Below are 14,821 nucleotides of genomic sequence, written 5' to 3'. Positions count from 1 at the left end.
GATCCCCACAGGAAAGTGAGCATTGGGAATTAAATTTGCCTCAGGTTCTTAAAAAACAAATACACTTTCCTTTTGACTGTTTTGAGCTTAAAATTAAACAAAGAAAATTTATATTCTCACCACACAAGCTCATGTTAAGCAGGTACAGATTTGCAAATCTCAAAAGCTTTTATCACATGTTTAAATTAAAACGGCTTATAAATATTTTTAAAGTATTGAAACTACCAAAGTGAGAAAGTTGAATTACAATAGATCAACTAAATCAGGCAGCATCCACTCTTCTGCAAATCAGTAACTTTGCATTGACTTACCAACTCTTCCCCGATATGTCCTGTTGATCAGGAGAAGACGTGACTATTTAGCCTTTCCTATTGATGGTATAATAAAAATAACTTTTAAATTTTTGCCCTCTTTTACTTTTTTTTTTTTCTTTTTATTTGAGACAGAGTCTCACGCTGTCGCCCAGGCTGGAGTGCGGTGGCACGATTTCAGCTCACTGCAACCTCCGCCTCCCAGGTTCAAGCGATTGTCCTGCCTCAACCTCCCAAGTAGCGAGGATTACAGGTGCCCACCACCACACCTGGCTAATTTTTGTATTTTTAGTACAGACAGGGTTTCACCATGTTGGTCAGGTTGGTCTCAAACTCCTGACCTCAGGTGATCTGCCCAAAGTGTTGGGATCACAGGCATGAGCCACCACTCCCAGCCTTTTTGGTTGTTGTTTTTAGAGACAGGGTCTCACTCTGGTGCCCAAGATGGAGCACAGTGGCATGATCATGGCTCACTGCAGCCTCAACCTCCTGAGTTGTTATTATTGTTAACTTAGACACCCAATTGTACTATAGAACATTAGATCTTATTCCTTCTATCAAACTGTATTTTTGTACACATTAACACACCTCACTTCATTTCCCCTCCCCTCTACTATTCCCAGCCTCTGGTAATTGCCAATCAACTCTCTACCTCCATGAGATCTAATTTTAGCTTCCATTGATAAGTGAGAACATGTGATATTTGTCTTTCTGTGCTTGGCTTATTTTGCTTAACATAATGAACTACAGTTCCATCAATGTTGCTGCAAATGACAGGATTTCACTTTTTTATGGCTGAATAATATCCCATTGTGTATATATACCACATTTTCTTTTTTCATTCTTCTGTTGATGGACACTTAGGTTGATTCCATATCTTGGCTTTCATAAGCAGTGCTGCAATAAACATGGGAGTACAGATATCTCTTCAATATACTGATTTCCTTTTTTTGGGGGGGGGTATGCATTCCATAGTGGCTGTACTAATTTATGTTCCCACCAACGGGTTATGAGGGTTCCTTTTCTCTACGTCCTCACCAGTATCTGTTATTTTTCGTTTTTTTTTTTTTTTTTTTTTTTTTATACTTTAAGTTCTAGGGTACATGTGCATAACGTGCAGGTTTGTTACATATGTATACTTGTGCCATGTTGGTGTGCTGCACCCATTTTTCGTTTTTTTAATAAAAGCCATTTTAATTGGGGTGAGATATTACATTATTGTAGGGTTTTTTTCTTTCTTTCTTTCTTTTTTTTTTTTTTTTTTTTTTTTTTACTGGTGTGAGCCACCGCACCAGGCCCAGAGTTTTATTCTTTAGAGGAAGTCAGTGCCCATCACTTTCCCTGTCTACAGACAAATAAAAAGCTGCTCTCTCCAGAGGGGCGGCAGCAGTCCTGCATGGTCCAGTGAGACCCAGAAGGTTTCAGGAGACCTTCAGTCCTGAGTCCCTTTCAGTCATCGTCTTCTGAGTCTGACTTTTCTGCGGACTCGGATGCGCTCTCTGGCAAGTCGTCTCCCATGTGCTGGAACCTTCCCAACTGTGAATCCCACATGTGTTTGATGGTCACCTTGAATTCAGCCATCTCGTACCCAAAAAGCTTCAGGACGCGAGCCTGCTCTGGGGTCAGCACGTCGCCCTCCTTGCATACCTCGTAGTCAGATAGCAGAGTCACCACACCTCTCTTGAGGGTGGTGGGCAGGCCCAGCTGCCTGAGCTGTGACTGCATGGAGTGGGGGAACTGCTCCAGAGGCCCTGGGTCCAGGCTCACAGTGAAAGCTGCTTTGTTACCAGCTCGGGTGTTGTCCATTTCTGTGTATTTCGTGAACCACTCATTCACCTCCTCCTTTGTGCGGTTGGTGAACAGGAAACTCATCTCACCCCTCAACCTTTTGCTGACCTGGTACAGGTTGTCTTTGTACTCACCAGATGGGCTCCGACCGAAGGCCACCATCATCGCCTTGTTTTTGCCGAAGAACATCCGGCTGTGCTTCCAGGCGTTCTGGATGTCCTTCAGCTTGCTGTTCCTCATGTTGGCCACAGAGAAGATGAAAAGGTACTTGTAGGTGTCCACACATTTCCGAAGCTCTTCCATCAGGTTTTGTTTCAATTCCAAGCCTTTATTGGCAGTTTTGGTTAAGGAGACTTTCTTGTCGCGCTTGGATTTGGGCATCGCGCTGAATCCATGTTATTGTAGTTTTGACTTGCAATTCCCTGATGATTAGTGATGTTGAGTATTTTTAATATACCCAATGGCCATTTGTATATTTTGAGAACTGTCTACTCATATCTTTTAGTCATATTTAAATTTGATTATTTGTTATTTTGCTATTGAGTTGTTTGCCATTAATGGCAAAAACCACAATTACTTTGGCACCAACCTATTATTTTATCTTGACATAATCTCATTTGTTTATTTTTGCATTTTTGCCTATGCTTTTGAGGTCTTACTTAAAATGTATTTGCCCAGAACAATGTTTTGAAGCAGTTGGATAAAAAACAAGACTCAACTATATACTGCATATAAGAAACTTCACCTATAAAGACATATGTGGACGTAAAGTAAAGAGATGGAAAAAGATATTCCATGCAAATCGAAACCAAAAAGAGCAGGATTATCTATACTTATATCAGATAAAATAGACTTCAAGTCATAGAATATAAAAAGAGACAAAGTAGGTCAATTTATACTGATAAAGGGGTCAATTCAGCAAGAAGACATAACAATTGTAAATTTACATGCATTCAACACTGGAGCACCCAAATATATAAAGCAAACTTTAATAGATCTAAAGGGGCAGATAGATTGCAATACAATAATAGCAGGGGACGTTTAATAATGAACAATTTTGGAATATTGGCACTATTTCTTCTTTAAATGTCTGATTGAATTACCAGGGAAACCACCCACATCTGGGTTTTCTTTATGAGAAATTTTTAATTATATATTCAATTTCTTTAGTTGTTATAGATCTATTCAGATTTTCTGTTTCTTTTAAAGTCTGTGTTGGTAATTTCTGTCTTTCTGGGAATTTGTCCATTTCATCTAAGTCTTCTAATTTATTGGATTATTTGTTTACAATATTTCTTTATAATCCTCTTAATGCCTGTACGTTCATTGCTGATGTCCCCTCTTGTATTCCTGATTTTGGTGATGTGTATCTTCTTTCTTTTGTTTTGGTCAGTTTAGCCAAAGATTTCTCAAGTTTTGTTGATCTTTTCAAAGAACAATTTTTTTTGTTTCATTGATTTTCCCAGTTGTTTTTCTGTTTTATATTTTATTTATGCCTGCTCTAATTTTATTTATGTCTGCTCCATATCTTTGTCATGGGTTTATTTTGCTCTTCTTTTTCTGGATTCTGAAGGTGAAATATTAGATTACTGATTTAAGAGCTTCTTTTGTAATACAGATATTTAAAGCTATGTATTTTATCCTAAGCACTAAGTTAGCTACATCCCATAAATTTTATATGTTGTGTTTTCATTTTCATTCAGTTCAAAATACTTTCTAATCTTCTTTGTGATTTCTTCTTCGATCCATGGACTATTTGGCTATATATAGTTTAATTTCCAAGTATATCGGATTTTGCAAATGCCTTTCTATTGATTTATAATTTAATTTCCTTGTGGTCAGAGAATATACTCAGCATGATTTCAATCCTTTTAAGTTGTTGAGACTTATATAGGTATAGCATATAGTCTACCCTGGGGAATAGTTCATGTGCACTTTTGAAAGGATGTGAATTTTACTGTGGTTGGATGCAGTCTTCTGTAGATATCAGTTACTCAAATTGATTAATAGTGTTCTTCAAGTTGTTTTAATACTTACAGATTAACCATCTAGCAGTTCTATTAATTTTTTAGTTTCTAACTATTATTGTAAAATTGTCTGTTTTATTCAATTCTGTCACCTTTGTTTTAAGTATTTTTAGGGCTTTGTTGTTAGATAAAAACATGTTTATAATATTTACATCTTTCTATAAATTGTCAATTTTTGCCTGGTGTGGTGGCTTACGTCTGTAATCCCAGCCCTTTGGGAGGCCAAGGCGGGCGGATCACCTGAGGTCAGGCATTTGAGATCAGCCTGGACAACATAGAAAAATTAGCTGGGTGTGGTGGCACATGCCTGTAGTCCCAAACTACTCAAGAGGCTGAGTCAGGAGGATCGCTTGAACCCAGGAGGTAGAGGTTGCAGTGAGCTGAGATTACACCACTGCACTCCAGCCTGAGCAAAGAGTGAGATTCTGTCTCAAAACAAATTGTCAATTTTATCAAGACAAAATATGTCTCTGTCTCGTAACAATTTTTGTTTTAAAGCCTATTGTGTGTGGTATTAAAATAGCAATTTCAGCTCTCTTATGGTTACTGTTTGCATGGTGTATCTTTTTCCATCCACTTACTTTCAACCTGTTTGTGGCTTTAAATCTAAAGTGTATCTCTTGTAGGCAGGAAATAGTTGCATCCTGTATTTCACTTATCCAATCTGACAATCTATGTTTACATTGGGTTCCTTAATTTACTTATTTAATGTAACTTTATGTAGTTGGATTTATGTCTGCTATCTGGCTATTTTTTCCATACATGTCTCATGCCTTCATTAATCTTATCCTTTTTCTTCACTACCTATTTTTGTTGAATAGATACTTTCTAATATACCATTTTAATTCCTTTGTAGTTGTTTTTTAATATATTTTGAGTTGTTTTCTTAGGGTTGTTGTTGGGATTATAATTTGCATCTTAAAATAATCTACTTTGAATTAATCCTAATTTCACTCTGGTAGTATATACAAACTGCTCCACAATAGCTCCCTTCCATCTCTTCTCAATACTACTGCTTTTATGCAAATTATATCTTTATATGTTGTTTGTTTTTTTACACAGAGTTCACTCTTGCTACCCAGGCTGGAGTGTAATGGCACAATCTCGGCTCACTGCAACCTCCACCTCCAGGGTTCAAACAATTCCCGTGCCTCAGCCTCCCAAGTAGCTGGGATTACAGGTGCCCGTCACCAAGCCCAGCTAATTTTTTGTATTTTTAGTAGAGACAAGGTTTCACCATGTTGGCCAGTCTGGTCTCGAGCTCCTGACCTCAAGTGGTCCACCTGCCTTGGCCTCCCAAAGTGCTGGGATTACAGGCATGAGTCACCCCACCTGGCCATCTTTATATGTTATATGCCCAACAATACGGTTTTAAATTCTTTTACACAATTTAATTATTTTATTCAATGTTTTAAAAACTAAGAGAAGATTTAAATATATATTTATTCTGTCTATTATATTTACTTATGGAATTACTTTACCTGTGTTCTTTGTTTCTTCATAACATATTCAAATTACCATCTGGTTTTATATATTTTCAGCCCGAAAACTTCTTTTGGAATTTCTTGTAAGGCAGGTCTGATGGCAATGAATTTTCTCAGTCTTTGTTTAACTAGGAAAGTTTTTATTTCATTTTCCTTTTTGAAAGATATAATTCTTGGTGGACAGTTTTCTTCTTTCAACACTTTGAACATCATCCCACTGCCTTCTGGCTCCATGGTGTCTAATGGGAGGTCAGCTGCTATTCTTATTAGGATATTTTTGTGAGTCATTTTGTATTGTTGCTTTCAAGATTGTCTGTTTTTCAACAGTTTTTTTGTGGTGAATCTAGGTGTGGACTTCTTTTAGTTTCACTACTTGGAGTTTGTTGAGCTTCTTGAAAGTGTAAATTAATGTTTTTGCCATATTTTGGGAGTTTTCATCCATTATTCCTTTGAATATTTTTTTCTGTTCCTTTTTTTCTCTCCTCTCTTTCCATTGCTCCCATTATGCATATGTTAGTGTGCTTAACGGGTGTATTAGGGTTCTCCAGAGGGACAGAACTAATAGGATATATGTATATATGAAAAGAAGTTTAATGGAGAGAATTAGCTCACATGATCACAAGGCAAATTCCCATGATAGGTTGTCTGCAAGCTGAGGAAAAAAGAAGCCACTAGTGGCTCAGTCCAAGTCCAAAAGCCTCAAAAGTAGGGAAGCCAACAATGCAGCCTTCAGTCTATGGCCAAAGGCCCAAGAGGCCCCAGCAAACCAATAGTCCAAAGGCTGAAGAACCTAAAGTCTCATGTCTAAGGACAGGAGGAACAGAAGGAAGCATCCAGCATGGAAGAAAGATGAGAGCCAGAAGACTCAGCTTATCCCACCTTCTTCTGCCTGCTTTGTTCTAGCCATGCTGGCTAGCTGAGTGGATGGTGCCCACCCACACTGAGAGTGGGTCTTCCTCTCCCAGTCCACTGACTCAAATATCAATCTCCTCTGGCAGCACACCCACAGACACATCCAGAAACAATACTTTACCAGCTGTTTAGGCATCCTTCAGTCCAATAAAGTTGACACCTAATATTAACCATCACAAAAGTGTACTAAATTTCTCTAAGTCTCTGTTCATTCTTCTTTGTTCTTTTTTCTCTGTGTTCTTTAGGTTGCATATCCCTATTAATCTGTCTCCAAGTTCACTGATTATTTCCTCTTTCAGCTCAAACCTGCTGCTGTGCCACTCTAGTGAATTTCTTTATTCAGTTATTTGACTTTTCAATTCCAGAATTTCTATTTGGCTCTTTTTTCCAATTTCCATCTCTTTATTGATAGTCTCTGTTTTATGAGTCATTGTAGTAATACTTCCCCTTAACTTATATATATATATATATATATATATATATATATATATATATATATTTTTTTTTTTTTTTTTTTTTTTTTTTTTTTTACGGAGTCTCACTCTGTCACCAGACTGGAGTGCAGTGGTGCAATTCCCTTAACTTTTAAAGCATGGCTTCCTTTACTTCTCTGAACATATTTATAAAAACATGCTTGAAGTCTTTTTTAACTAAGTTCAACTTACGGTCTCCTTTAGAGACAGTTTCTGTTCGTAGATTTTTATTTCTATGTATGGGCCACACTTTCTTATTTCTTTGCATGTCTCATAAATTTTTGTTGACAACTGAATATATTTTAGATAAAATATTGTAGCAACTATCGATTATGTTCTTCTCCCCACCCCTCCCAGTGATTGCTGTTGCTTCTGGGGGATTTTGTTGTTAATGTTATTTTTTGTTTGTATATTTAGTGATTTGCCTGGACGAAATATACAGTACCTGTCTTCCCTCCAATGTGGAACCACTGAATTGTCTAATCTGTTGTTTTTCTTAATTGTTTTTATTTTTAAGTTTGGCTTCTGCTATGGTCTGCATATTTGTGTGCCCCCAAAATTTATATGCTGAAATCTAACCCCCAAGATGATAGTATTAAGAGATGAGGACATTGAGTTAATTAGGTCATGAGGGCTTCATCCTCATGAGTGAGATTGGTGCCTTTATAAAAGAGGCTTACAGGAGCCCTTTTGCCTTCCTGCCATGTGAGGACACTGTGAAAGGACACAGTGAGAAGGTGCCATTTTTGAAGCAGAGAGTGAGCCCTTACCAGACTTCAAATCCGCTAGTCACTTGATCTTGGATTTCCCAGCCTCTGAAACTGTGAACAATAAACTTCTGTTGTTGGTAAATTACTCAGTCTGTGGCATTTTTGTTATGCATTTTGTTTTACGGCATTTTTGTCACAGTTGCCCAAATGGACTAAGACAGCTTCCTAGGAGTCATCCCTAGATCAGCATTGCTTAGTGGCCAACAAATATTGGTCAATGTTAAACGGGTTGTACTTGAAGACCTTGAGCGAATAAAGCTTCCACTTTTTGCTGAGATGATTTTGGGGTTGGGGCATGCATTCAAAGTTAATCCAGTTAATTGAGCTTCTTTGGCTTTTACTTTCTGCTTATGCGGAGCCTCCCCATCATCTGGGTGTGAGTAGATAACTAGGGCCCTCTCTGGTCTTTGCTTAGTGTGTTCTTAGCCCTGCACATGCACACAGACTTCCAGATTTCTCAAGAATATGACAGCCTTTTCAAAAACCTTCTAAAGTTATCTCATTCCCCAGATCTCCACTTAACATTTTTGGTTGGTCTCTAGTTTGCTCAACCAGTATCATAGCCTCAGACAGTTATGGCATTAGCCTTTCATTTTTTGACACTGGTCACTATTGTTTTCAATAATATCCCTGGGCCTTTGGACTTCAGCAGAGCTCCAAGTCAGATCGCCACCCCCAGACAGGAGCCAAGCTAATTGTCTTCATAAATACTGCAGCACAGAATTAGGCAGGTGGGGTTGGGGGAGGAAGGATGGGAGCAACCTCAAGTTAAAAAGATCCCACTGTTTTTACGGAGATTCAGTAGTTTTTCTTGAACAAATGCTTTTCAGTTTATTGTGTCCCTCTGCTTAATGTTCAGAGTTCTGAAATGCTTGTTTTAATAATTTTACCAGTTTATCACTGCTTTTTTTGAGGTGGGATCTCACTCTGTCACCCAGGCTGGGGTGCAGTGGCACAGTCATAGCTCACTATAACGTCGACCTCCTGGCCTCAAGAAATCCTTTTTCCTCAGCCTCACAAAGCACTGGGATTACAGGCATGAGCCACCATGCCCAGCCTATCATTGTTTTTGCGGGGGGTTAATTTGCCAAGGTCCTCACTCTGCCTGAATTATAGACTTTGTTTCATTTGCAGTTTTTAAAATCTTGTTATTCCTCTTGCTCAAAACATTTATTTTTTAATTGACAGATAAAATTGTATGCATTTATTGTGTACAACATGATGTTTTGAAGTATATATGTGTTATGGAGTGGCTAAATCTAATAATTTACATATGCATTACCTCATTTGATTATCATTTTGTAGTAAAAACGCTTAACATTCACACTCTAAGCATTTTTCAAGAATACACTATTGATGCTATGAGCCACATCTTAGACTTCTCTAGCATTTCTCCAACGGCGTGATATAGTGCTGAACATAGAACAGATATGCCTGGAAGGCTTTTTGATCACTAGAAAGCTACCATAGATTATTCTGTCCAATGAGGAATTGATATATTTCACCACACAAATAATTGCAAATAAATTCAGAAATAATGTCTGACTAAATGTTCTGATGCACAGCTGGGATATGAACCACAATTTTGTATGTTATGTTTGTGGTCTGCTTTAGAGTTTTCAATGCACTTTCTTTTTTTAAATTTTTTATTATACTTTAAGTTCTAGGGTACATGTGCACAACGTGCAGGTTTGTTACATATGTATACATGTGCCGTGTTGGTGTGCTGCATCCATTAACTCGTCATTTACATTAGGTATATCTCCTAATGCTATCCCTCCCCCCTCCTCCCACCCCATGACAGGCCCCGGTGTGAGATGTTCCCCTTCCTGTGTCCAAGTGTTCTCATTGTTCAATTCCCACCTATGAGTGAGAACATGCGGTGTTTGGTTTTCTGTGCTTGTGATAGTTTGCTGAGAATGATGGTTTCCAGCTGCATCCATGTCCCTACAAAGAACATGAACTCATCCTTTTTTATGGCCACATAGTATTCCACGCAATGCACTTTCTTATCCGTGATCTCACTGATCCTTGAGACAACTCAGTGAAAAAGGTAGGGGAGGCATATATCTCTGTTTTATATTTGAGGAAAATTTAGAAGGCTTAGCTATATAAAATTAGCGTTAGAACTAGAGTGTGAAATCAGGTTTTTTATCTCCTTGTCTCTCTGATTAGTCACTATCCCATACACATGACAATCACACAAGTTCCAATGTAAATATTATAATCATAACAAATACTACTAATAATAATTTAACAATAACATAAAATGTTATCACTTAAGTTTTCTTGAACTTCACAGAGAACCTAAAGACCAGTACAAATAAATGTCAAATATATTCCTGTGAGGGTGGACTAGATTCTGCTATAAAAACAACCCCAAAATATGAGTGGTTGGCACACAAAAATATATTTCTTATTTACACAACATTACCAATGCATGTCAGCAAGGACATCCTGCTCATCCTGGTCATTTAGAGTCCCAGGCTTACTGAGGATATATTTCAACACTTTTATGGCCACTACAACAGTGACTTGTAAAGCTTCTGGCTAAGGAGTTCTAGGTTACCGTGAGCTATGATCATGCCACTGCACTCCAGCCTGGGTGACAGAGAAAGACCTTGGCTCTAAAATAAATACATAATAAAATAAAGTTTCTGGCCAAAATCTTTTCACTCACATTTCGTTGGACAAAACAAGTCACTTGGCTTTATCTGACTTCATTGTAGGCAAAGATGTGTAATCCCATTCTGTGCCAAGAAGGAGGAAAGATGTGGTGAAGAACATGAATGACTATTACCACCACCCCAAATATCCTTAAGTGAAGTGCCAGGTCACCCAAAAAGACATGCTAAGAGAACGATGAAACAGAATTAGACCATCACTCAACTCCCATGTATTTAAGGAGTTGAGGTTGGAGAGCCAAAGTTGGAGGATTTCTTTGGAGAATTGTTGGTGTACTGAGTGTTTCCCATCTCTGTCTCTCATGGGGGATCAGATGGGATAATTTTTCTCACCTCAGCCAAGTGAGAGGGGACTCAAAGGGTGGAGCATTTCAAAAACAATTATCCCCTGCGGTGCAGAAAACATGAGGACTCATATTTAAAATTCGCACATGGGAGGACTAGAGGTGCAGGGCCATGGTTGCACTGCCTGTTGCACAGCAGAGCTAAAAGGCATGATTTTCCAGGAAACAGACGTTGTCCAGGAGTTAGGGAGCTAGACGGGAATCACTTTTAAAAGTAATAATGCCCAAGAGAGGTGAAATAAGCCCAAAAGAGCATTTATGTGGAATGGACTGAGGCTGAGGGAGGGAGTAAAAAGTGGGCAGCCTGAGAATAGTCACTGCCATCAGGGATGCTGGTCAGAGATTCTTAGTGGGAGGCTCTCCAAGAAACACACAAGGCCGGGTGCAGTGGCTCACGCCTGTAATCCCAGCACTTTGGGAGGCCGAGGAGGGTGAATCACGAGGTCAGGAGGTCGAGACCAGCCTGGCCAACATGATGAAACCCCGTCTCTACTGAAAATACAAAAATTAACTGGACGTGGTGGCACACGCCTGTAATCCCAGCTACTCAGAAGGTTGAGGCAGGAGAATTGCTTGAACCTAGGAAGCAGAGGTTGCAGCGAGCCGAGATCACGCCACTGAACTCCAGCCTGGACAACAGAGTGAGACTCTGTCTCAAAATATATATATATAAAATAAAATAAAACACAAAAAGTGGCCCTTGAGAGATAAATATGACCAGCAAACTGTTTTACAAGCTTCATACTAAGTTCTTTACATATATAAGTTAATTCTCATGCCTTATGAGTTCGGGCCTGTTATTATCTCTATTTTACAGATGTTGAAACTGAGGTATAGAGAGGTCAAGTAACCTGTCTAGGGTCACAAAGATAATAAATGACAGAGACAGAATTTGAGCTAAGGCGGTCAAATTACATAGCATAGCACCTAACTATCTAGCCATCCTGCCCACCTTCTATGATGATAGCCATGTGTGTCACCAATGAGCAATTAAGAGCTTTGCAAAGACTCATTTTGACCAGATGATCTGACTTTAACCAAGATGGTCTGTGAGGCTGAATCAAAAGCTAGGTCTGGGGAATCAAGAAACACATATTTTAAGAGGCTCTGGTAACATTTATTATAGTGTGGTATTACAAAAATTATTTTCTTACTACCTTTCACCTGGAAAATGAAATAAAATAGCCATGTAAGAAACAGTACAGATCTTAATAAATTATGGTTGACTTGGATTGAAATGAGTTATTTAAAAGAAAAACAACATAGATTACTCTAAGTCCTGAAGTATTTAGTTATACATGGGTCTGAAGTGTTACACACATACACACACATACACACAAACACCCCATACATAGTACATGACATAATGTACAAAAGGCATGGTATAGCATATGGTCTGTCATTAATTTCATGACCACAATACCAAATTCATACTTAATATTGCCCTACTCCATTCCTAGCAATCCACTATATTCCCCTAATTTTTTTCTCCCATACTCCAAAATAATTATCTCACTTTGTCTTCTCTTCTCAAACTTCCTCTTCCCCTTCCCTAATCACTCTCAACTCATAAACAGACTTTCAGAGAACTGAAGGACAGTAATAAAATATACAATATGCATATCATTACAGTCTCAGAGGAGAGAAATAGAGAGTGGGGTACTTCACTTCCCAGCAGCCAAAACCTGTATTAGCTTCCTAGGACTGACATAACAAAAGTACCACAGACTGTGTATCTTGAAACAACAGAAATTTATTATGTCACAGTTTTGGATGCTGGAAGTTCAAAATCAAGGTGTTGGTAGGGTCATATTCCCTTTGAAATGGATAGGGGAGAATCCTTCCATGTCTCTTCCTGGCTACCAATGATTTTCTGGACTCTGGTGTTCCTTGGCTTGTAACTACAGCACTTAAATCCCTGTCTTCATATCACATGTCATTCTCCCTGTGTGTGTCTCTGTCTCTGTGTCTCCCTTCCGTTCTTCTAAGGACACTAATTATATTAAATTAAGGGTCCAGCGTACTCCAATATAACCTCATCTACAATGACCCTATTTCCAAATAAGGTCACATTCTGAGGTACTGGAAGTTAGTATTTCAACATTTGGAGAGGGGAAACAATTCAACCCATAACTTGTATGATGATTATTAAAAAATGATCCATCTGATACTCCAGACAATATTTTAAAGCAAGTACAATACAGAGACCTAAATGGAAGTAAAGTTTCCAGATTTTACTCAAGGTGGTAAAACTTTGCTACCAGACAGCTGTAATAAATCACATAAGTATATTGCAATGCCCAGAGCAACCACTAAGAGGGCTATGCAAATTAATATGCCCAAAAATGTTGTAAATAAATTAAGATAAAATTTTGGAAATTGGTCAAGTAACCTCCAGTAGAGCAAGAAGAGCGACTAAGAGGAACAAGAAACAGTGGAAACAAACAGAAAACAAATAATAAAATGGAAGACTTAAGCATTAACAAATCAATAATCACCTTTAATGTAAATAGTCTAAACATACACTACTCAAAAAGCAAATATTGTCCAAATAAATCTGAAAAAGCAAAAACAAACAAACCATACACAACCTAACCATGTGCTGGTTACAAGCAACTCATTCAAATTCAATTGCATAGATATGTTAAAAGAAAATGACGGAAAGAAATATACCATGCAAGCATTAATTTTAAAAATAGGAGTAAATACAAAAATGATGAAGTAGACTTCAGAGACAAAGAAAACCTTTATATATGATAATAAGATCAATTCACCAACAAGACTCAATGATCCCAAAAGTATACACATCAAAACCAAGCCTCAAAATGTATTAGGCAAAAATTTATAGAGCTAAAAGGGGAAATAGACAAATCTACAATTATAATTAGGGATTTCAACAATTCAACTTGTAGAAATTGACAGAACTACTACACAGAAAATCGGCAGGGATGTAGAACTAGCAACAAAATCTAATTAGCATATATAGGAAACTTTACCTGACAACAGAACAATACATATTTTTTAAGTGCTCATGAATCATTCACCAAGATAGACTATATTTTGGTCCATAAAACAAATTTCAACAAATTTTAAAGAATTGAAATCATAGAGTGTATTCTCTAACCTTAATGGAATCAAATGAGAAATCAATAATAGAAAGACAACAGGAAAATATTTTAATGTAAGGAAATTAAACACACTTCTAAATAATCCACAAGTCAAAGAGAAAGTCTTGAAGGAAAATAAAATCCATAAAACTCAGTGCAAAATGAAAATACAAAGTATCAAAATAAGTGGAATGCAGCTAAAGCAGTGATAAGAGGAGAAATTTATAGCAGTAAATGCTTACATTAGAAAATAGACAGGAAGAGAACAAGATAGTCAAATAGAAGCATGCACCAATTGTCCCCCTTCAAGGACACAAATTTAACAACTATCTATACACAAGAAAAGTACCTTCATAACAACCAAAAAATCAGATGACAATCAAAGTACTTGGGTTTAACTTCAAATGGCTCAAAGAGGCACTGAGGAGGGTAGGAGACAGTCTTTAATCACTGCTACCACCCATCTCCTATGCCCTGGCAGCAGCCATGCAGTGGAAAAAGAGAATCTGTGTGCTTGGGAGAGTGCAGCAATTGCCAAATATTGCATTTACCTCAGTGGTGCTCTGTCATAGCAGAAGGCAAAACTGGGCAGAACCCAGCTGACACTCGCCCACAGAGGGATTATTTAAAGCAGCCTTAGCCAGAAGGGAATCACCCAACCCAATGGTGGGAACTTGAGTTCTGGCAAGCCTTGCCACCACAGGCTAAAATGCTTTGAGGCTCTAAATAAACTTGAAAGTCAGTCTAGGCCACAAGGACTGCAACTGCTAGGTGAATCCTAGTGAAGAACTGGGCTCAGAGTCAGTGAACTAGGGAACACATGACCTAATGAGACGCCAGCCGAGGCAGCTAAGGGAGCACTTGAGCCACCCTTCCTTCAACCCCAGGCTTCATAGTTCGGGGCTCCAAAGGAGACACCCT

The 14,821-nt window shown here is 38.1% G+C and overlaps 1 pseudogene across 1 annotated transcript; it reads right to left on the bottom strand.

Annotated features, from left to right (window-relative positions):
* Positions 1 to 1,473: 1,473 nt before the first annotated feature.
* On the bottom strand, positions 1,474 to 2,491 carry LOC703813 (mRNA turnover protein 4 homolog pseudogene; annotated as a pseudogene). Its single transcript, XR_003725838.2, has one exon. The product of XR_003725838.2 is annotated as an mRNA turnover protein 4 homolog pseudogene (transcript).
* Between the last annotated feature and the right edge of the window lie 12,330 nt (positions 2,492 to 14,821).

The sequence above is a fragment of the Macaca mulatta genome, chromosome X (genome assembly GCF_049350105.2).
Source record: "Macaca mulatta isolate MMU2019108-1 chromosome X, T2T-MMU8v2.0, whole genome shotgun sequence".
Lineage (NCBI taxonomy): Eukaryota > Metazoa > Chordata > Mammalia > Primates > Cercopithecidae > Macaca > Macaca mulatta.
This window is presented reverse-complemented; position numbering and strand designations above follow the sequence as displayed.